Below are 25038 nucleotides of genomic sequence, written 5' to 3'. Positions count from 1 at the left end.
ATTACCACCACAGTTATCGAATAATATCAAATACAGGGAACAAATACCACCGGACCATGACCAGACCACATATTACCACCACAAAGTGACCAAATAGCACATACAAGGGACAAATACCGCAACACCATGTCCAGACCACATATTACCACCACATAGTGACTGAATACTACAATACTGATCAGTAATAAAAAAACCCACAAAGCTATCACCACCAGTGCCATTATACACAGGAGATCTGTACTTAGTATGCAGTGTCTGTGTTCAAGTAATACGGTGATCACCGGTGACATTATACACAGGAGCTCTGTATATAGTATACAGTGTATAGTATCAGTGTATAGGTAACACTGACTCACCAGTGACGTCTCTAGGTGAAGTCCTTCATCTTTTTCTTTCATCCACCACAGACCGCCATCACTTCTTCCAGCCAGGGCTCGTCTCTACAGGAAATAACACAGTTATCTCGAGCTCCGCTTGCAGAACACATTACTTAATTTTTCTCAATTTCTACATTACACCACATGAAGAAAAAAAGGCGACATAGTGTCACTCTGCACAGTAACAGGACCGCCCCCCCATTTAAAACAGTATCCTCAAAAAATAAAATAATCACTGCAGTAATAATGTCCCTTAATTAGCCCCTATGGTAATAATATTCCCCATCCTGGCCTCCGTGTGTCTCATTCCTGGCTTCAGCCATATGTTCTCGCATCCTGCCCTCATGAGTATCCATTCTGCCCCATATGATCTCCCCATCCTGCCCCATCTGTCTCCATCAAATCCATCCTGCCTCATGATCCAATCCTGCCCCCATGTCTTTCATTCTGCCCCGTGCCTCCAATCATGCCCCGTATCTCCATTCTTGCCCCACCTGTCTCCAGTCCTGCCCCCAGTGTGTCCAGCACTCTGCCCCCAGTGTCTCCAGTCCTATCCCCAGTGTGTCCAACATTCTGCCCCAAGTGTCTCCAGTCCTGCCCCAGTGTGTCCAGCATTCTTCCCCAGTGTATCCAGCATTCTGCCCCCAGTGTGTCCAGCATTCTACCCCAGTGCTCCAGCATTCTTCCCCAGTGTGTATAGCATTCTGCCCCAGTGCTCCAGCATTCTGCCCCAGTGTGTCCAGCATTTTGCCCCCAGTGCTCCAGCATTCTGCCCCAGTGTGTCCAGCATTCTACCCCCAGTGCTCCAGCATTCTGCCCCCAATGCTCCAGCATTCTGCCCCAGTGTCTTCGGCATTCTGCCCCCAGTGCTCCAGCATTCTGCTCCCAGTGCTCCAGCATTCTGCCCCAGTGCTCCAGCATTCTGTCCCCAGTGCATCCAGCATTCTACCCCCAATGCTCCAGCATTCTGCCCCCAGTGTGTCCAGCATTCTGCCCCAGTGTGTCGAGTATTCTACCCTGAGTGTGTCCAGCATTCTGCCCGCAGTGTGTCCAGCATTCTGCCCCAGTGTCTCCAGAATTCTGCCCCCAGTGTGTCCAGCATTCTGCCCCAGTGTGTCCAGCATTCTGCCCCAGTGTCTCCAGCATTCTTCCCCCAGTGTCTCCAACATTCTGCCCCAGTGTGTCTAGCATTCTGCCCCCAGTGCTCCAGCATTCTGCACCAGTGTCTCCAGCATTCTTCCCCCAGTGCTCCAGCATTCTGCCCCAGTGTCTTCAGCATTCTGCCCCCAGTGCTCCAGCATTCTGCCCCAGTGTGTCCAGCATTCTACCCCCAGTGCTCCAGCATTCTGCCCCAGTGTGTCCAGCATTCTGCCCCAGTGTGTCCAGCATTCTGCCCCAGTGTCTCCAGCATTCTGCCCCCAGTGTGTCCAGCATTCTGCCCCCAGTGTGGCCTGCATTGTGCCCCCAGTGTGTCCAGCATTCTGCCCCCAGTGTGTCCAGCATTCTTCCCCAGTGCTCCAGCATTCTGCCCAAGTGTGTCCAGCATTCTGCCCCCTGTGCTCCAGCATTCTGCCCCAGTGTGTTCAGAATTCTACGCTCAGTGCTCCAGCATTCTGCCCCAGTGTGTCCAGCATTCTGCCCCCAGTGCCCCAGCATTCTGCCCCAGTGTGTCCAGCATCTCTGCCCCCAGTGTGTCCAGCATTCTGTCCCAGTGTGTCCAGCATTCTGCCCCCAGGGTGTCCAGTATTCTGCCCCAGTGCTCCAGCATTCTGCCCCAGTGTATCCAGCATTCTGCACCCAGTGCTCCAGCATTCTACCCCCAGTGTGTCCAGCATTGTGCCCCAGTGTATCCAGCATTCTGCCCCGGGCCCCCCGGATCACCGCTCTCAATAATAAAAAATTAAAAAAAGTTCTTCTTACCTGGCCGCGCTCCTGTGGCGAAGGCGAAGCTCCCCTCCACTCAGCTGAAGCGCGCACTTGCTGGCAACTGACACTGACGTCAGACGTCGGCAATGTGCGCACTGCGGCTGATGTCAGCTGCCAGCCTCCGATTGACTGGCGGCTGTTAACTATTGATGTGCGGGCGCTGTCCGCACGTCAATAGTGTTGCCGCAGAGCCGCTAAGGGCCCGGTTTAGCCTGCTGGTAGGGGCCCGGTGAGCAGATGGATGGGGCCCGATGCGGGCCCCCTCTGCCCACCGGGCCCCATATGCCAGTCAGGGCAGTAATGCCCTGATGGCGGCCCTGACTTCAACTGTGAGAGACAGAATCTAAAACGAAAACAGAAAATCATACTGTATAATTGTTTTTATAATTAAATTGCATTTTATTGCATGAAATAAGTATTTGATCATCTACCAACCAGGAAGAATTCTGGCTATCACAGACCTGTTAGTTTTTCTTTAAGAATCCCTCCTACTCTGTACTCATTACCTGTATTACTTGCACCGGTTTGAACTTGTTACCTGTATAAAAGACACCTGTCCACACACTCAAAACAACCACACTCCACCCTCTCCACCATGGCCAAGACCAAAGAGCTGTCTAAGGAAACAAGGGACAAAATTGTAGACATGCACAAGGCTGGGATGGGTTACAGGACAATAGGCAAGCAGCTTGGTGAGAAGGGAACAACTGTTGGCTCAATTCTTAGTAAATGGAAGAAACACAAAATGACTATCAATCCTCCTTGGTCTGGGGCTCCATGCAAGGTCTTGCCTAGTGGGGTAAGAGTGATTCTGAGAAAGGTCAGGAATCAGCCCAGTACTACACAGGAGGACCTGGTCATTGACCTGAAGAGAGCTTGGACCACAGTCTAAATATTACTGTTAGTAACCATTCTTCGTTGTGGATTAAAATGCAAGGTCCCCCTGCTCACGCCAGCACATGTCCATTTGAAGGTCGCCAGTGATCATCTGGATGATCCAGAGGTGGCATGGGAGAAGATTATGTGGTCAGATGAGACCAAAATAGAACTTTTGGGTATTAACTCCACTTGCCATGTTTGGACCTAGGCAGAAGGATGAGTACAACCCCAAGAGCACTGTGCAAGCTGTGAAGCATGGTGGGGGAAACATCATCTTTTGGGGGTACTTTTCTGCAAAGAGGACAGGACGACTACACCACATTGAAGAAAAGATGGATGGGGTCATGAACCGCAAGATTTGGGGCATTAACCTCCTTCCCTCAATAAGATCATTGAAGATGAGTTGTGGCTGAGTCTTCCAGCATGACAATGAACCAAGCCAGGGTAACTAAGGAGTGGCTCCATGAGAAGCATTTCAATGTCCTGGAGAGGCCTAGCCCGTCTCTAGACCTGTACCCAATTGAAAATCTTTGAAGGGAGCTGAAACTCAACGTTGCCCAGCAACAGCCCTGAAACCTGAAATATCTGGAGAAGATTTGTATGAAGAAGTGGACTGAAATCCCTGCTGTAGTATGTGCAAACTTCGTCAAGAACAACAGGAAATGTCTCACCTCTGTAATTGCACACAAAGGTTTCTGTACCAAATATTAATTTCTGTTTTTCTATTTTATCAAATACTTATTAAATGCAATAAAATGCAAATTTAATAAGTAAATATCATGCACTGTGATTTCCCTGATTTTTTTTTTTAGATTCGGTCTCTCAGAGTTGAAATGTACCTATGATATACGTCTCCATTCTTTATAGGTGGGAAAACTTGTGTGTGGCCAGCTCGCATGCATAAGGCCAGCTTCACATTGACTCCCTACTATGGATATCCTATTCTACACACAAATATCATACAGCTGTAGCATCTACCAAACATCTGGTGTCCTTTTAGGACCACTAACATTGTACTTCAATAGCCTTAGGCCACTTTTATTGTAATTTATTTGTGATTTATTTCATATTTGATTATTGTGATTTATTTCATATTTTGTTTTATTGCAAAAAACAAAAAAGAGAATAATTGTAGCTAAAAAGAACAACCGGCATAGGATAATTTATTGGAACACAATGCCTTTATCTGTTGCTGAGAACCATTCTGTAATGTATTAGTGGCATGATATGCTGCTTACACTAGGGCTGTGCGCGGAGTCGGCATTAACCGGCACACTGCTACAGTCTAATTATTGCTATTACTCTCTTCACTGAGACCTGATTATCTTGCATACTGGTGTAAACTGGTTCAAAGTTATCTATTCTGTGCAAAAGTGTTGATGTATTTTATTATAATTAGTTTTTTAGGTAAAAATATAATATGCGTCTGCAGCATGCAGTTCTCCTGTCCATTTCTATTATAAGTGGAAACAGATTGAACCCACACAGAGAACCCTTGTTATCTGCTCAACCCCTTCCATTAGCCAACGTGGAGAATCAATACAAAGAGCAGATCTCGTTTTGCAATGGCCATCATGCCGTACACTATATCAGCCCCCCAGTGATTACTATGGGTGCCATGTAATGCTATATCTATTGCAAATTACAGCTAACCTCGCAGCCAGGGTCCCCCAGCTTTATACATTTCAATCCCAGGCTGTATAATGCAATGACTTAGAACATTTGCATTGCGCAGTTACATGGTTATAATTCCTTGCAATTTACAAAACATTATTTGCTGGGAGTGAATAAGAACATTGTTATTTTCAAATCAGGAAATAACTTTTATTTCTCACTTATGGGAGTTTGCTACAATTATTTCCAATATAGACAGTCCTTTGAGAGCTAAGACAACCATACTAAAGACTAAAGTTGGCTGAACCTGCTGATATCAGTGGGATCATTCAACAGTCCAATATGTATAGGGGCCTTCCCACTTTCCAATGACAGATGATACCTAGGAAAAAAGGGTTTGGCATATTGAATTTAAACAGCTAATTGTTTTGTTATCCCTTGAGATAATCCACTGCCAATGGAGTCTGACAGCAGCTCGCTCACAGCAGTACAGGCCGAGTGTTCCCTTGTATGGGGGATCTTGGATATACCTGTCAACTGAACACTAATGTCTATGGGAGCCTGTACGTTTGGCAAAGCTCTCCCATTAAGTTTTTATTCTCTTAATATATTGCACGTTTTCCCTTCAACCCAGTTAATTCTTCTGTTTTCCATTAGGTCTATCAAATAATGTGATTAAAAACTGACTAACTGAATCCTTCTAAGCTCTATGTAGAAACAGGAGGTCAATTTTCTCTGCACAAGTCATGAGTGACTGCAAAAGTGCTTGGCAGGGTGTTAACGCTTGTGGGTGTGGACCCACTGTGCCACTGGTCAGACTTACCCTGGAAGGGTGTGACTACCTTGTCTTCACCAGCGCCTCTGATCATGAGAATAAGTTTTGGCCACAGGGCAGCCACCAGGTTGCATACCAGGTCAGTGTTCAGACCTGCTGCAGCTGAACCACATGTCATGGCAGGTATGTAAGGTACAGAGGGGTGAGACAGAAGCATAGTCAGAGGTACCGAGGACAGAGCAGGCATAACAGGTTGAGGACACATAGCTGAGGTCAGGATTGGAGAGAACAGACAGGACTAGGAGACAAGCCAAGTGATATAAAAGAGGGATAAGCAACAAAACACCGTGTCAGGAACTATACGCAAACAGCAACTGGAACCTAATCTCAGGTAAAGGTGAGGAGGGGGAGCTGCATGATATAGCACCTGGTGGTTGGTGGTTGGCTGGGGAATACAAAATCTGTAAGACACAGAAGAGTTAAATTCCTGCAGGATGTGACAATGTCCCCCTATAGCCATGTGGAGACATCAGGGATGTGAAGCAGAGTTGGACTACTGCATGAACTCAGCATGGCGGCTGTTATGGTTCTCAATGGCAAGAGAACATAGCCCAGCAAACATAAGAACTAGCTCTTGGAAGGATGGAAACTAAACTGACCATGAACTAAACCTGCCGCACAACTAACAGTAGCCGGGTAGCGTAGCCTGCGTTTTATCCCTAGACGCCCAGCGCCAGCCGGAGGACTAACTAATCCTGGCAGAGGAAAATATAGTCCTGGCTCACCTCTAGAGAAATTTCCCCGAAAGGCAGACAGAGGCCCCCACAAATATTGGCGGTGATTTTAGATGAAATGACAAACGTAGTATGAAAATAGGTTTAGCAAAATTGAGGTCCACTTACTAGATAGCAGGAAGACAGAAAGGGCACTTTCATGGTCAGCTGAAAACCCTATCAAAACACCATCCTGAAATTACTTTAAGACTCTAGTATTAACTCATAACATCAGAGTGGCAATTTCAGATCACAAGAGCTTTCCAGACACAGAAACGAAACTACAGCTGTGAACTGGAACAAAATGCAAAAACAAACAAGGACTAAAGTCCAACTTAGCTGGGAGTTGTCTAGCAGCAGGAACATGCACAGAAAGGCTTCTGATTACAATGTTGACCGGCATGGAAGTGACAGAGGAGCAAGGCTAAATAGCGACTCCCACATCCTGATGGAAACAGGTGAACAGAGAGGATGATGCACACCAGTTCAATTCCACCAGTGGCCACCGGGGGAGCCCAAAATCCAATTTCACAACAGTACCCCCCCCTCAAGGAGGGGGCACCGAACCCTCACCAGAACCACCAGGGCGATCAGGATGAGCCCTATGAAAGGTACGGACCAAATCGGAGGCATGAACATCAGAGGCAGTCACCCAAGAATTATCCTCCTGACCGTATCCCTTCCATTTGACCAGATACTGGAGTTTCCGTCTGGAAACACGGGAGTCCAAGATTTTTTCCACAACGTACTCCAACTCGCCCTCAACCAACACCGGAGCAGGAGGCTCAACGGAAGGCACAACCGGTACCTCATACCTGCGCAATAATGACCGATGAAAAACATTATGAATAGAAAAAGATGCAGGGAGGTCCAAATGGAAGGACACAGGGTTAAGAATCTCCAATATCTTGTACGGGCCGATGAACCGAGGCTTAAACTTGGGAGAAGAAACCCTCATAGGGACAAAACGAGAAGACAACCACACCAAGTCCCCAACACAAAGCCGAGGACCAACCCGACGCCGGCGGTTGGCAAAAAGCTGAGTCTTCTCCTGGGACAACTTCAAATTGTCCACTACCTGCCCCCAAATCTGATGCAACCTCTCCACCACAGCATCCACTCCAGGACAATCCGAAGATTCCACCTGACCAGAAGAAAATCGAGGATGAAACCCCGAATTACAGAAAAAGGGAGACACCAAGGTGGCAGAGCTGGCCCGATTATTGAGGGCAAACTCCGCTAAAGGCAAAAAAGCAACCCAATCATCCTGATCTGCAGACACAAAACACCTCAAATATGTCTCCAAGGTCTGATTCGTCCGCTCGGTCTGGCCATTAGTCTGAGGATGGAAAGCAGACGAGAAAGACAAATCTATGCCCATCCTAGCACAGAATGCTCGCCAAAATCTAGACACGAATTGGGTACCTCTGTCAGAAATGATATTCTCCGGAATACCATGCAAACGGACCACATTTTGAAAAAACAGAGGAACCAACTCGGAAGAAGAAGGCAACTTAGGCAGGGGAACCAAATGGACCATCTTAGAGAAACGATCACACACCACCCAGATGACAGACATCTTCTGAGAAACAGGAAGATCCGAAATAAAATCCATCGAGATGTGCGTCCAGGGCCTCTTCGGGATAGGCAAGGGCAACAACAATCCACTAGCCCGAGAACAACAAGGCTTGGCCCGAGCACAAACGTCACAAGACTGCACAAAGCCTCGCACATCTCGAGACAGGGAAGACCACCAGAAGGACCTTGCCACCAAATCCCTGGTACCAAAGATTCCAGGATGACCTGCCAACGCAGAAGAATGAACCTCAGAAATGACTTTACTGGTCCAATCATCAGGAACAAACAGTCTACCAGGTGGGCAACGATCAGGTCTATCCGCCTGAAACTCCTGCAAGGCCCGCCGCAGGTCTGGAGAAACGGCAGACAATATCACTCCATCCTTAAGGATACCTGTAGGTTCAGAATTACCAGGGGAGTCAGGCTCAAAACTCCTAGAAAGGGCATCCGCCTTAACATTCTTAGAACCCGGCAGGTAGGACACCACAAAATTAAACCGAGAGAAAAACAACGACCAGCGCGCCTGTCTAGGATTCAGGCGTCTGGCGGACTCAAGATAAATTAGATTTTTGTGGTCAGTCAATACCACCACCTGATGTCTAGCCCCCTCAAGCCAATGACGCCACTCCTCAAAAGCCCACTTCATGGCCAAAAGCTCCCGATTCCCAACATCATAATTCCGCTCGGCGGGCGAAAATTTACGCGAGAAAAAAGCACAAGGTCTCATCACGGAGCAATCGGAACCTCTCTGCGACAAAACCGCCCCAGCTCCGATCTCAGAAGCGTCGACCTCAACCTGAAAAGGAAGAGCAACATCAGGCTGACGCAACACAGGGGCGGAAGAAAAGCGGCGCTTAAGCTCCCGAAAGGCCTCCACAGCAGCAGGGGACCAATCCGCAACATCAGCACCCTTCTTAGTCAAATCAGTCAATGGTTTAACAACATCAGAAAAACCAGCAATAAATCTACGATAAAAGTTAGCAAAGCCCAAAAATTTCTGAAGACTCTTAAGAGAAGAGGGTTGCGTCCAATCACAAATAGCCTGAACCTTGACAGGATCCATCTCGATGGAAGAGGGGGAAAAAATATATCCCAAAAAGGAAATCTTTTGAACCCCAAAAACGCACTTAGAACCCTTCACACACAAGGAATTAGACCGCAAAACCTGAAAAACCCTCCTGACCTGCTGGACATGAGAGTCCCAGTCATCCGAAAAAAATCAAAATATCATCCAGATACACAATCATAAATTTATCCAAATAATCACGGAAAATGTCATGCATAAAGGACTGAAAGACTGAAGGGGCATTTGAAAGACCAAAAGGCATCACCAAATACTCAAAGTGGCCCTCGGGCATATTAAATGCGGTTTTCCACTCATCCCCCTGCTTAATTCGCACCAAATTATACGCCCCACGGAGATCTATCTTAGAGAACCACTTGGCCCCCTTTATGCGAGCAAACAAATCAGTCAGCAGTGGCAACGGATATTGATATTTAACCGTGATTTTATTCAAAAGCCGATAATCAATGCACGGCCTCAAAGAGCCATCTTTCTTAGCCACAAAGAAAAAACCGGCTCCTAAGGGAGATGACGAAGGACGAATATGTCCCTTTTCCAAGGACTCCTTTATATATTCTCGCATAGCAGCATGTTCAGGCACAGACAGATTAAATAAACGACCCTTAGGGTATTTACTACCCGGAATCAAATCTATGGCACAATCGCACTCCCGGTGCGGAGGTAATGAACCAAGCTTAGGTTCTTCAAAAACGTCACGATATTCAGTCAAGAATTCAGGAATCTCAGAGGGAATAGATGATGAAATGGAAACCACAGGTACGTCCCCATGCGTCCCCTTACATCCCCAGCTTAACACAGACATAGCTTTCCAGTCAAGGACTGGGTTATGAGATTGCAGCCATGGCAATCCAAGCACCAACACATCATGTAGGTTATACAGCACAAGAAAGCGAATAATCTCCTGGTGATCCGGATTAATCCGCATAGTTACTTGTGTCCAGTATTGTGGTTTATTGCTAGCCAATGGGGTGGAGTCAATCCCCTTCAGGGGTATAGGAGTTTCAAGAGGCTCCAAATCATACCCACAGCGTTTGGCAAAGGACCAATCCATAAGACTCAAAGCGGCGCCAGAGTCGACATAGGCATCCGCGGTAATAGATGATAAAGAACAAATCAGGGTCACAGATAGAATAAACTTAGACTGTAAAATGCTAATTGAAACAGACTTATCAAGCTTCTTAGTACGCTTAGAGCATGCTGATATAACATGAGTTGAATCACCGCAATAGAAGCACAACCCATTTTTTCGTCTAAAATTCTGCCGTTCACTTCTGGACAGAATTCTATCACATTGCATATTCTCTGGCGCCTTCTCAGTAGACACCGCCAAATGGTGCACAGGTTTGCGCTCCCGCAGACGCCTATCGATCTGGATAGCCATTATCATGGACTCATTCAGACCCGCAGGCACAGGGAACCCCACCATAACATCCTTAATGGCATCAGAGAGACCCTCTCTGAAATTCGCCGCCAGGGCGCACTCATTCCACTGAGTAAGCACAGCCCATTTACGGAATTTCTGGCAGTATATTTCAGCTTCGTCTTGCCCCTGAGATAGGGACATCAAGGCCTTTTCCGCCTGAAGTTCTAACTGAGGTTCCTCATAAAGCAACCCCAAGGCCAGAAAAAACGCATCCACATTGAGCAACGCAGGATCCCCTGGAGCCAATGCAAAAGCCCAATCTTGAGGGTCGCCCCGGAGCAAGGAAATCACAATCCTGACCTGCTGAGCAGGATCTCCAGCAGAGCGAGATTTCAGGGACAAAAACAACTTGCAATTATTTTTGAAATTTTGAAAGCAAGATCTATTCCCCGATAAAAATTCAGGCAAAGGAATTCTAGGTTCAGATATAGGAACATGAACAACAAAATCTTGTAAATTTTGAACTTTCGTGGTGAGATTATTCAAACCTGCAGCTAAACTCTGAATATCCATTTTAAACAGGTGAACACAGAGCCATTCCAGGATTAGAAGGAGAGAGAGAGAGAAAGGCTGCAATATAGGCAGACTTGCAAGAGATTCAATTACAAGCACACTCAGAACTGAAGGAAAAAAAAAAAAAAAAAAATCTTCAGCAGACTTCTCTTTTCTCTCCTTTCTCTGTCAATTAATTTAACCCTTTAGGGCCGGTCAAACTGTTATGGTTCTCAATGGCAAGAGAACATAGCCCAGCAAACATAAGAACTAGCTCTTGGAAGGATGGAAACTAAACTGACCATGAACTAAACCTGCCGCACAACTAACAGTAGCCGGGTAGCATAGCCTGCGTTTTATCCCTAGACGCCCAGCGCCGGCCGGAGGACTAACTAATCCTGGCAGAGGAAAATATAGTCCTGGCTCACCTCTAGAGAAATTTCCCCGAAAGGCAGACAGAGGCCCCCACAAATATTGGCGGTGATTTTAGATGAAATGACAAACGTAGTATGAAAATAGGTTTAGCAAAATTGAGGTCCACTTACTAGATAGCAGGAAGACAGAAAGGGCACTTTCATGGTCAGCTGAAAACCCTATCAAAACACCATCCTGAAATTACTTTAAGACTCTAGTATTAACTCATAACATCAGAGTGGCAATTTCAGATCACAAGAGCTTTCCAGACACAGAAACGAAACTACAGCTGTGAACTGGAACAAAATGCAAAAACAAACAAGGACTAAAGTCCAACTTAGCTGGGAGTTGTCTAGCAGCAGGAACATGCACAGAAAGGCTTCTGATTACAATGTTGACCGGCATGGAAGTGACAGAGGAGCAAGGCTAAATAGCGACTCCCACATCCTGATGGAAACAGGTGAACAGAGAGGATGATGCACACCAGTTCAATTCCACCAGTGGCCACCGGGGGAGCCCAAAATCCAATTTCACAACAGGCGGCCGGCCAGACATGAGAATAAGAAGAACAGCCAACATTGTGAGTAGCATGACAGGAGAAACACATGTGAGCTACCGCAGTGACACATGGGGAGGAGATGAGCAGCTGGGTCAGGAGTTGAAGAGTGGAATGATAAATGGAGGGACAAGAGACGTCCTGTTTCTACAAAGATCAGAGAAAAGAGAAGAATTAGCTGGGTACAAAGGCAAAATGAGCAATTGTAAGTACACAGCGCTATATAATATTATGACTGCTGTTATGGCTGGACCTGGTGGTTAGGAGCACCGGGAATGACCTGATAGTCAAAACTGCAAAATAGAGCGAGCTCTGGGAAGTGGGAGCTCTGCTGACCACAGCCCTAATCTATTATCACACACACTAGAATTAGCCGTGGATCGTACCTGACTCTGCCTAGACGACTCTTCACAGCCTGAGAGGTAATTACCCCTAAAGAGAAATATAGCCTCACCTTGCCTCAGAGAAATTCCCCAAAGGAAAAGAGCAGCCCCCCACATATATTGACTGTGAGTTAAGAGGCAGGCACAAACACAGGAATGAGACAGGTTTCAGCAAAGGAGGCCCGACTTACTAAATAGACAGAAGATAGATAAAGGGATCTTTGCAGTCAGCACAAAAAACTACAAAAAGCCACGCAGAGTGAGCAAGAAACCCCCCGCGCCGACTCACGGCGCGGTAGGTGCCACTCTGCAACCCAGAGCTTCCAGCTAGCGAGACAATATCATGATAGCCAGCTGGACAAAACTTAGCAGGTACTCAGAAATATATTCAGCACACAAATGAACAACAAATGAGCTTAACTTAGCTTCTGCTGAAGTAGACAGGTCATCAGGAGATCCAAGTGAGATCTGAACCAGTACAGATACATTGACAACTGGCATCAGGTAACGATCTGAGCAGAGTTAAATAGAGGAACCAGCCCAGTCTTAAACGATGCAGCTGAGGAAGCCACCTCCAGCCCAGCAGCTCCACTTTCAGCCACCAGAGGGAACCCACGGACAGAACTCACAGAAATACCATTCCTGACCACAGGAGGGAGCTCGAGAACAGAGTTCACAACAGACTGCTATGTATTAACAGTATAAAAACTTGATGGGAGGAGGAGTGCTTCGTTAATTGCAGGTTGGTACATTACCAACACTGATATACTGTAGCAGAAACAAAATGTGCTGCTGATATACGGCTAGTATTGTGTACACTGGAAACAATTCTAAATACTCTCACATATAACACATACTAGATTATATATGAGTGGCAGGCTTAAGTAGGACATTTCAGACATTCTTTAGGACAAATAGAAGTCCTTTTTATACTTTTTAGCTAGAAAAAAACAGCCATAAACTTTTTCTGTGAATCTATACAAAACTTTTGCAACTGTGTAAAAACTCCTTACTACAGTATATTTAACTTAATGAGAAAGAAATCATGAAAACATCTCTGGTTGAATAATAAATTGAGTTATACCACTGTTGTAGCTTTTGAGCCCCAAACCAAAATGTCAGGTTATGGAATCCCCAGTGAGGCCTATTTCAGGTAGGTAAGTAAGGCTATAGGGGGCTGGCAGGGTTACTGATGCACACATGCAGCGCCCCAGAGTCCTGGTCGTTGCAGTAACGTCGCTATGCCGCTAAGGGGAGTGATGGTACATCTGATTGTGCTAAAAGAGTTCACCTGACCAGGTATCACAGTCACACATTACACTTCACACTCTGGCCACCAGGGGGAGCAAAAAGTTCTATGTATTAGGCCACTCCTCACACTCTGGTAAAACTGGGGGTTGGATAGGAAGTTAGAGAGAAGCTGACTGGGTTTTGCCCAGGTAACATCTAGTGAGAGGACAGCGTTACTTGGGAAGATTCAGGGGGGTCCCTGTCAGGGGTGGGATCCTGGCAGAGGCCTAGCAAAGGACAGATCGTTACGGAGCCGTGCCTGCACCTCATTGCGGCGGCATCTTAAGAAAGGACACGAAGCGAAGTATATTGTGGAGAAGTGAGAAACGAGATCACAGCACAAAGGTGATAGAACCAGAAGGAGTCGTGCCCGAGATCGGCAACATCATTCTGAGGCGCGTAGCCGGCGGCCGGAACGCCGAGGAAGTAAATGACTCTACGCATTACTTTGAACTACGGCAGGGCAGTTAACTTTAGGTTGGCTGTCTCACCTTTTACACCTAATGAAGAGAACGGAGGCAATTGTGGGAGAGGGGCGTCTCTAGGGTCCCTATAAAATAACTCCAGGCCTACCCCGTCATATGGCTGCGTCCTATCCATATCATCTGGGGGACGGAGAGAAAGAACTGAAACATACACGACAGTTGTGAGGACTATCCCGTGGTGCTCATCAGGGAAGTACTACAACACCCAGGCGCTAGTAGGTAGGCTACTGATTTCCACCTGCAAAGGGAACTCTGGATGTGCCTTCGGACCGGCCGGTCTCAGCCAGCCCTGTTAGCAGTGCTCTGGATTGCGGATGCCGAAGCCTTCAGTAAAGAGGTAAAGAGACTGCAACCCTGTGTCCTTGTCATTTACTGCGACCTACACCGTCACCTACATCTTTAATTGGGCGCCCCTTAGCAGGGTCACGGACCGGGTCAGGCCACCGTGACATCCCCAGAACCGAGAGACCCGGTACTGAGTACCCCACTGCCCTGCATTTGGGGGGCCGCTCCAACTTGGCGTCATGAACAGGATCTACTTAAGCCTGAAGAATCAGGTCATGTGTGCCTTGGAACTGTGATTGAATTGTGCTTGAATCGTGATTTATTGCAAAGACTGTGTATTGCTATTTGCCGTCAAAAATTCCCGCCAAAATCGCCGCCATTACAGCGCCACGAGGAGCACAGGAGAAGAAGAAGGGCGTGGATTTGTGGGCGTGGACAAACTGAAGAGCGCGAAGAACAATGGCCGCCCAGTCTAAATATTTCTGTACCTTGAGGACGTGTCCGTCAGCAGCCGAGATCCGCCTCCTGATTCTCAATGGAGGGCGGAGACAAAGAAAGCAAAACCGCCCACGAAGGAGAGAGCGGGAAAAAGACCAGGAAGCGAGCCACGTGGAGGACGCCATGGCCAGTTGCTCAGACCCAGAATGCGGGGTTGAAGCAGAGGACTCCCCAGCTACCCGGAAGAGCACAGCAGCCAGATCTCCACGATTGGAACCGGCCTCCTGCAGATCGAGATTAAGGAATTGATTGAGCAGCTCCTCCAACTATGGGAGGAAACCAAGGCCTCATACCAGGAGACGCCAGCAGAGGATTTCCCGACATCGGTTCCTGTACCGCTGCCAGAGCTGCTGCCGATGTCTCCACCGACATCACCGCCAGCGGAGCCGGCTGCGATGGAGGACGCCGCGCTGGCTGGTAAGCACGCTGACCCTGCCCCGCCAGCCGAGGACCTGCTGATAGGCCCCGTCGCAGCACCACCTTCCCCTGGGACCCATAGACTCCAGCGCCTTGCACCCTGGGATCAGGCCACAGGTATGGAGCAGTTCCTCAAGGCCCCGATTTCACCCATCACCGTGTCGGGTGAGGTCTATGCGGAGCGGACTGTATGCCTCTGGGTGAACCCAGGGTCCGACTTCATGGGGTTCCCCGGGGTGAAGACGCATGAAGGGGAGATGGTGGAGGCCCTTAGCTGGGAGGAATACCAGGCCCAGCTAGACCAATGGTGGGAGAAGGAGGAGAAGGAGTACCAGGCCCGGAGGGAGGCCCATCACTAGCGGGACCTAGCAGTGAAGGACCGGGCCCACAAGGACCACACCACCCACCAGGCCCCACGCAGGCAGGGCACCGTCATAGCCTTTAGACTCCGTGGAGGTTGGGGCTTCATTAAAGAACCAGACCTGTATGCCGAGGTCTTTGTAAATCGACGAGATGTGGAGTTCCACCTCAGAGAAGGTCACCCGGACCGGGATCTTCACCCGGGAGACATTGTCACCTATACCAGGCACTTTGGGCAGAAGGGCTGGTTCGCGCTGAACGTGCACAAAAAACAAGACCTTGTAGCACCTCCACCCAAAGTGCCAAGGAAAGTGTCTCCTGTGGCAGTGGCGCCCCCTCGTGGTCAGGCTACAGTTACTACAAAGACCACTGTTGCTACCCCGACGTGCACCATCATTAAAACTACGACTTGTACCGTTGCCACTACCACCGCCGTTGTGGCTAGAGAGTTGACCGCAGTGATGGCTAGTGCCCAGGCCATCTCAGGATCCAAAATTGTGGGTACCCAGACCCCTGACAGGAGTCAGGGAGCTCCTGGTACAACACCTGGTAGCCGCAGGTATCCGGGCGGGTGGCCTTGCCCATTGCTACCTGTGGAGCTACGGCCGCCAGAGCAAGAGTAAACCTCGGAGCCACGAGTATGTACATAGTTCTTTAAAACTGTTTTCCTGTTTTTGCTGCTAAAACCCGACCAGGGTTAGTTCTTAAAGGGATCCCTTTGTTGACCCGGGATCCCTATTGTTTTATGTTTGTTTTTGCACAAGTTCATCAGTGTTCTAAAAGACTGCCGAATCATGGACGGTGAATGATTCACAAACTGTCGCTGTATATAGTTTGCACCTTCTTAAAGGTGCCCCCTACTGGTTTTACAAAAGAAAGAAGAGCTTTTTGAAGATACTGTTCCTGGATACAGTGCAGAAGTTCTTGTTTACCGCAGACTTGCAAATTGATAGTTTGCACTACCTCAAAGAGACTTGAGATGTCCCTCTTAGAGGGAATGTTCCTTGCTGCACTTAGCCAAAATATAATGTTGCCTTAAGAAAGTTAAATAGTAATAATGTTTACATAGGAATAGTATGCAGTTGGTTAGATAGTAATAAGAAACGTTTAATGATGTTCTTTGAAAATTGAGGACCAGGGAAAGTTGAAAACTGAGTTTCAATAAAGTGAACCCGTAGGGGTTAGTGAGTCCTCCGGAAAGCCATAAGAAGATGGTCGGTGAATCTGTACTTAGGAAGATAAAGAAAAGTTAATTTGTACTATAGTGTTTTATAGTATGCCTTTAGTGGGTACCTGCCCTTACGCCCTTAAAGGGAGAGTTAGATTATTGCTCCGAATTTGCACTTAGTAGATAGAATGCCTGGCTGGGTAATGATAGTTATTTATAGTCAGTTATTTAATAAGTGTTATTTAGAATCTTAAGCACCATGTAAATATGTTTCTGTTTGTAACGTTCAAGTGTCCTCACCTCCCATAAAGGAAAGCACTGTTAAAATTTACTTGTTTACAGTGGAGCGCGCCCACTGCCGCAGGGCCGAGGGGTACCCGGTACCGGGCCTCTCTGTCGCAGTTCTGGGGTTGTCACGGTGGCTAGACCCGGCCCGTGACCCTGCTGAGGGGCGTCCAATGAAGGTGGAGAGTGATGTTGTGGTTGTGGTGCGGTGCAGGTCGCAGTAAATAACGAGGACACCAGGTTGCAGTCTCTTTACCTCTTTACTGAAGGCTTCAGGATCCTCAGTCCAGAATACGGTTAACCGGGCTGCGTGAGTCCGGCCGGTCCAATGGCACCTCCAGAGTTCCCTTTGCAGGTGGAAATCTGTGCCTACCTTCTAGCGCTTGTGTGTTGTGGTCCTCCCCTGCTGTGCTTACGGGATAGTCCACACAACTGTTGTGTCTGTTTCTGAAGTTCCCTCACAACTCGATTTTGATGTTCTTCTTCGTCCCCCCAGATGATATGGCTAGGACGCACCCGTATGATGGGTAGGCTCGGAGCTCTTCCGGGACCCTAGTGTCGCCCCTCTCCAACTGTTGCCCCCTATGTCTTCTTAGGTGATTTGAGTGAGACAGCCTACCTATAACTGACTGTCCTGCCGTAGGTTTGAAGTAAGGCCTGGAGCTCAATACTTCCTCGGCGTTTCCGGCCACCAGCTACGCGCCTCAGTAGGATGTTGCCTCGTCTTACAGCACGACTCCTACTGGTGTTTCTCCTTGTTGCGTTGATCTCGTTTCTCACTCAGCACAATAAACCTCGCTTCTTGTCCTTTCTTGGGGTACCGCCGCGATGAAGTGCAGGCGCGGTCCCGTAACGATCTTTCCTGTTCGCTAGGCCTCTGTCAGGATCCCACCCCTGACAGGGACCCCCCTGAATCTTCCCCTGCAACACCCTCTGCCACAGGATGTTGCCTGGTTCCAACCCAGTCAGCTTCTCTCTAACTTCCTATCTAACCCCCCGTTTTACCAGATTATGAGGAGTGGCCTAATACATAGCACCCTTAGCTCCCCCTGGAGGCCAGACTGCGAAGTGTATTGGTGTCTGTGATACCTGGTCAGGTGAACTCCTTCAGTGCCATCAGACGTACCATAGCCCCCCTTAGCGGCAGAGCATCAGTACTGCAATGACCAGGACTCTGGGGCGCTGCAACAGCATTTCAAAATTTTGTATGTCTTTTGCTAACATGTATTGTTGTTCTTCTTTCCCAGTCCGGGAGTACTGGATTTAACGGGGGGGGGGGGTGCAGCACCCCAGAGTCCTGGTCGTTGCAGTAAAGTCGCTCTGCCGCTAAGGGGAGTGATGGTACATCTGATTGCGCTAAAAGAGTTAACCTGACCAGGTATCACAGTCACACATTACACTTCACACTTTGGCCACCAGGGGGAGCAAAAGGTTCTATGTATTAGGCCACTCCTCACACTCTGGTAAAACTGGGGGCTGGATAGGAAGTTAGAGAGAAGCTGACTGGGTTTTGCCCAGGTAACATCTAGTGAGAGGACAGCGTTACTTGGGAAGATTCAGGGGGGTTCCTGTCTGGGGTGGGATCCTGGCAGAGGCCTAGCAAAGGACAGATCGTTACGGAGCCGTGCCTGCACCTCATTGCGGCGGAATCTTAAGAAAGGACACGAAGCGAAGTATATTGTGGAGAAGTGAGAAACGAGATCACAGCACAAAGGCGATAGAACCAGAAGGAGTCTTGCCCCGAGATCGGCAACATCCTTCTGAGGCACGTAGCCAGCGGCCGGAATGCCGAGGAAGTAATAGACTCTACGCATTACTTTGAACTACGGCAGGGCAGTTAATATAAAATAACTCCAGGCCTACCCCATCATACAGGTGCGTCCTATCCATATCATCTGGGGGACGGAGAGAAAGAACAGAAACATACACGACAGTTGTGAGGACTATCCCGTGGTGCTCATCAGGGAAGTACCACAACACCCAGGCGCTAGTAGGTAGGCTACTGATTTCCACCTGCAAAGGGAACTCTGGATGTGCCTTCGGACCGGCCGGTCTCAGCCAGCCAGCCCTGTTAGCAGTGCTCTGGATTGTGGATGCCGAAGCCTTCAGTAAAGAGGTAAAGAGACTGCAAACCTGTGTCCTCGTAATTTACTGCGACCTACACCGTCACCTACATCTTTAATTGGGCGCCCCTTATCAGGGTCACGGACCGGGTCAGGCCACTGTGACATCACCAGAACCGAGACACCCGGTACCGAGTACCCCACTGCCCTGCGTTTGGGGGGCCGCTCCACACAGCTAGTGGGCAAAGCAATTCAGTTTATTGAGACAGTCAGGTAAGAAGTATACAGCCCTATGCTGCATACACAAACGCTAGTGTGAGACCGGCCTCAGTAGGCTCCTAATACCATCTACAGACCATTTACACACAAAGTAACACTCCAGGCAAAGTTCCCCCTGGGAAATTCCATCAAACTCCCCATCTCAAGGGTTTGTCCTCAAAACATTAGGTAATACAATATTGGGCAGGATACGTAGTAGCACTAGGGAACCTGTGAGCTGATATTGAAAATATGGGAGTGCAAAGTAGAAGAGAGGTGAAATATAAATTGTACATTTCACTCATTGGTTTGCTTTAAAATAGGTAATAGTATTCATTTGGCAATCATCCTTCAAAAGCTTTTAGGACTGTAAGGCAATGTTCACACTTCAGCATTTGGTCAGTATTTTCCTTCATTATTTGTAAGGCCCCGTTCAGATGTCTGTATCTCTTCATGTAAGCAAAAAAAAAAAAAATTACACGAATGTCATCAGTGTTTTGGATCAGAGTTTCATCAGTGTTTGGTCCGTATGTCATTTTTTACCATTAATGTGTCATCGGTGATTTTCACACATAGATTAAAAATGAATTATATTACAAGGCATCTCCTATCCATTAGGCCACGTTCACACATTCAGTATTGGGTCAGTAATTATATTAGTACTAGATGGTAGCCCGATTCTAACGCATCGGGTATTCTAGAATATGTATGTAGTTTATTTATGAAGATTTTAGAATAATACATTGAATACACAGGATTCGACCGGCCACGACCAATTAGCGAAGCGTGGTTCAAATCCCGCGCCAATTCACGGCCGGACTGCGCCTGACGCTGATTGTTCGCAGCTGGCAACGTAGTATATAGCACAGCCACGTAGTATATTGCACAGCCACGTAGTATATTGCACAGCCACGTAGTATATTGCACAGCCACATAGTATATAGCACAGCCACGTAGTATATAGCACAGGCCACGGAGTATATAGCACAGCCACATAGTATATAACACAGCCCATGGAGTATATAGCACAGCCCACATAGTATATAGCAATGTGGGCATCATATCCCTGTTAAAAAAAGAATTAAAATAAAAAATAGTTATATACTCACCTTCCGTTGGCCCCTGGATCTAGGCGAAGCATTTACCGATGCTCCCCGCGCGCTCCGGTGCCAAGAGTGCATTGCGGTCTCGCGAGATGATGACATAGTGGTCTCACGAGACCACTACCCCATCATCTCGCGAGATCGCAATGCATGGAGTGGTCATCGGAGCGTCGCGAGGAGCAGGAAAGGCCTGTTCTGGATCCGAGGGGCCAACGAGCGGTGAGTATATAACTATTTTTTTTTTATTATTATTTTTAACATTAGATCTTTTTACTATTGATGCTGCATAGGCAGCATCAATAGTAAAAAGTTGGTCACATAGGGTTAATAGCAGCGTTAACGGAGTGTGTTACACCGCGGCATAACGCGGTCCGTTAACGCTGCCATTAACCCTGTGTGAGTGCTGACTGGAGGGGAGTATACAGCACCGGGTACTGACTGCGAGGAGTAAGGAGCGGCCATTTTGCCGCCGGACTGTGCCCAACGCTGATTGGTCGTGGCTGTTTTGCCGCGACCAATCAGCGACTTGGGATTTCCGTTACAGACAGACAGAAAGACGGAAGTGACCCTTAGACAATTATATATATAGATGTGTAAGCCAAAATCAGGAGTGGGACCATCAGAGGAAACGTAGAATAGACACATGTCACCACTTCACCCCCTCCTGGTTTTGATTTACAAATACTGATGTAAAATACTGACCAAATACTGCTAGTGTGAACGTGGTCTTACAATGTTAATCATAGACAGCACATGGACTGACTGGACTGCACTGATGGCATCAGTATGTTGCCTGTGATTTTCGCAAACCCATACACTTGTATTGCTACTTTTCATTCGTGCTGTAAAAACTGGACAGGCCTCTGTGGTGTTTGCATGGACACACAGTCTTAAAAAAAACACCCACATGTGAACATCTCAATAGACTATAATGGGTACATGTTCTATCTGTGAAAATCAATGATACAACTTGAAACACGGACGTCTGAATGAGGCCTAAGTAGAACCTCCGGAAGTGACATGCTACTTTTTTGTCGGCAGTGAGGTTTTCAAAAACCTAGTCAGAGAAATGCTCGAAAAAAAAAATCTTGTAGTATGAACTGTGATATGGAATTCCCATTGAGATCAATGAGATAAGAGTTCATAGTGAATTTGAAGTGGTTTTTATGTGTTTTTTAGTAGATCCACTTTAAAATCCTTATCAGAAAACCCATGGAGAACATAGCCTCGGGGTGTGTTACTATGCTGAGCGTATTTTACTTACATGTAGACCAATGTTATTGAATATGGCTGTTCAGAAGAATCTTTCGCATGGACATAGTGTCTGTATGATAAAATTGCAGCATGCGCTAGTCTCATCCATTTTTTGGAAAAATGGATCCCATAAGGATCATCTGAATTGAATCCAATTTTTATGGATACAATGTGATTATTAATATACGAAACTGTCCTCAATCTTGTAACATTTTTAATCATTCACACGCATGGAATACGGGTGACGATATGGATTAAAATGATCCTTTTTCTGACTCAAAATTGGAGATATGCCTGTCTAAACCCGATCTTTCACCAATATTTCACATACAGCTTGCTTTATCTGCCCCAGAATGTCTAGGAATTCTGTCGCCAGTCAAGAAATAGCTTACATTCCAAGTAGAAAATACAAGGATTTGTCTTGTTTTGCTGGGGTTAAAAATATACGGTAGATTTTATCCTTTTGTGGAAAATACCATTTCCGCCTGCTGTTTTCTAAAGGTTTCCAGCTCGATACAGCTCACTGAAAGGCTGAGGAGTTGTTATTTTTTTCACCTGTGTTTGTTGGTGTTTTATTTTGGGTTAATGCCACATTGATGTCATTGGGTCACAGAATTGGCCGGAAAAGCAATAATTGCAAGAAAGGGAACAAGCTGAAAAATTCTATTTTTATTAAAGGTGCAGAGCACAGAATGAATACGATGCTCTAAGTCTGTCTGCTTGAAATCCTTATAAATTCTGTTTCTTACAGATAGGTTGTAATTGAATGTCCCCTCTCTTCTAGGACATAACGGATTTGTAGCAAAATTTGTGACTGAAAATTTTATTCCATACATCTGATTAGAGTTATAGTTGATTCTAGTAGAAGGAAGGAGTCTAACTTTCTCCAATATACATAGGCAGCTGCTGGGTATAGTGACGTATGCAAAAATTGAAATGCTGAGGGATATACAGAGACGTGCCGATATTGCGATGGTACTAAAATTTTTATATCATACTGGGTCTTGTGTATTAAACTCAAAAACACCGTGGCCTTGATGCCAATAGGAGCTAACAATTGTTTAATTTTAAAGAGAACCTGTCACTATGCACATGCAGTCTCATCAGTGGACATCACGGTATAGAGAAGGAGAAACTGAGCAGAATGATATATAGGTTTGTGGGAAAAGTTTCAGTATAACTTGTATTTAATTCATTGAATTGGTGTTTGTATGTATGAGTCCAGTGGGTGGGCCTAATCAGTGACTGACAGCTATCTGCTTGCACAGTCATACAGAGAAGACTGTCAATCACCAAGTGGGACCACCCATTGGACTCGTGTAAATACAAACATTAGGGATTTAAATTAATAAACTGCAATTTATAATGAAACTTTTCCCACAAAAATGTATATCAACCTGATGAGCTTCTCCTGTTCTATAACATCCGGTCTGCAGAACAAATACTATTTTCAACAAGACAGGATCCCTTTAAGGCTGTCATCAAAACTTAAAAAATCCAAGACAGAAGTAAAATGAACATGACCCCTGCTGTAAGTAAAAAGCAGTAGTGCATATAAATAACATGGGGTACATCGTAATACCGTTTTTGATTAAAAAAGCATCAAAGCCGTCCCACCAGAGACGAAGTGTACCCAGTCAGGATGGTCCTACCCTCTAGTATAGAAACCTTAACATGTGTCAAAAATTACCTCAGTGTGAATAAGGGCCAAGCAGGATCAAGGCCAACTGTGGACACCCACCGATGGGAAGCAATATAAACGTAATGTCCAGCTCAATAAAAAAGGGAGGACACGACTTTGCTTGCACAGAGTGCAAAAACCTAAAACAAAACCAAAAGAAATAAACTGGAGTATAAGTTGGCATACATGCAACATGTAGGAGCATGTTCACACTGGCCATTAAACAGACAGAACCTAAAATAGAAATACAGTGAATATATATACCTGCTATAAATAATTAAAAAGCATTAGTGGATATAAATAACATAGGGTACTAGTAAGCACTGTTTTTGATAAATAAAAGAGCATAAAAGAAATCCCACCACGACAAGATGTACCACTATCGGGTTGGTCCTAACCTCCAGTATTAAAAAATTACCATGTGTCAAAAATGACTTCAGTGTGAACACTGGCCAAGCAGGACCGGAACCTATCATCAATACTTGATACAAATTATTTCTGTCATTAGTATTATCAGTAAGTCTCTGACATTGAAAATACACTTGCTACGATGTTTGATTTTTTTTAGGCTTGGTTTACATCACATTTTTTATGCTGGAACATACAGATCAACCACATGCATCCAACAGATCTCATTCTTAGGGACCCATTGTAAAAAACGTATATTTGACCTTGTTCTCTATATTTTTTTACTGGATTCCATTGTATGGTTTGTATACTGCATTATACCATACTACTAACGCTACATTGTTCCGTTTCGATTTCTTGTGCTATGCTAATTTTTACTGGTCAGACAGAAGCTTCTAAATACAACCCTAAGGACACCTGGAACATTTTACATGAGAAGTGATGTGAACAACAGAGATAGCTTTTCAGAAGAATCTACAAATTTTATTCTGAGCTGTGATTCTAAAGTGGACAGTTAGATTCTGCCCCAAGATTTTTGGGACACAGTGATTGGACATGTTAGATTTCATTCCATCCAATCCTTTTTTTTCGCCTAAAAATGAGCAGCATCAGATGAGTCTGGAATTTCTTAAGGGTAAGTTCGCCCTAGGAATTTTTTCAACATTCTTTTCTCTGCAGCAAAACCTGATATTTTAGCAGTAAAGAAGCTGAAAAAAAACCAAACATATTTTACTTGTTTTTCTTTAATTTTTTATGCGTTGGCGCTGCGGTTTTGGCATGCTAGATTTGTCTCAAGTTCCCTTTAAAAACGGGTCGTTTGCTATATGATTATGACTGCTAAAAATAGCTAAATAAATATATGCAAATTGCCTCTTCTGAGAAAAAGAGGACTTAAACTCTACAGCGCCACCTATTGGAAGTAGCGATCCTACAAGTCACAATCAACCCTTTAACGAGTCATGCATTGTACGGCAAATAAGCCTCCTTACCTTGACAAGCCAGAGATGGTATGTCACTCTCCATAAGGAGAAACGATACCCCTAAATAAATATAAAAACACATTTCCAAAGTTACCTTACCATCTAAACGTGTCCTCCGACAATTGATGTGGAACTACCGTTCCCAGCATGGATCTTCATGTGGTAAGCTACCGGCAGGCTTCCCCCATCCTGATGTTCCCTTAGTGATCCTGAAGCATTTTAATCTTGT

At 46.2% G+C, this 25038-nt stretch overlaps 1 protein-coding gene across 2 annotated transcripts in view; it reads left to right on the top strand.

Annotated features, from left to right (window-relative positions):
• The window catches only part of FGF14 (fibroblast growth factor 14), a 799281-nt gene that overhangs the window by 662846 nt on the left and 111397 nt on the right, over positions 1-25038 (top strand). The window lies entirely within an intron of this gene.

The sequence above is a fragment of the Ranitomeya variabilis genome, chromosome 3, assembly GCF_051348905.1.
Source record: "Ranitomeya variabilis isolate aRanVar5 chromosome 3, aRanVar5.hap1, whole genome shotgun sequence".
Taxonomy (NCBI): Eukaryota; Metazoa; Chordata; class Amphibia; order Anura; family Dendrobatidae; genus Ranitomeya; species Ranitomeya variabilis.
Note: the sequence above shows the minus strand (reverse complement) of the source record. Positions and strands in the feature narration are given on the sequence as shown.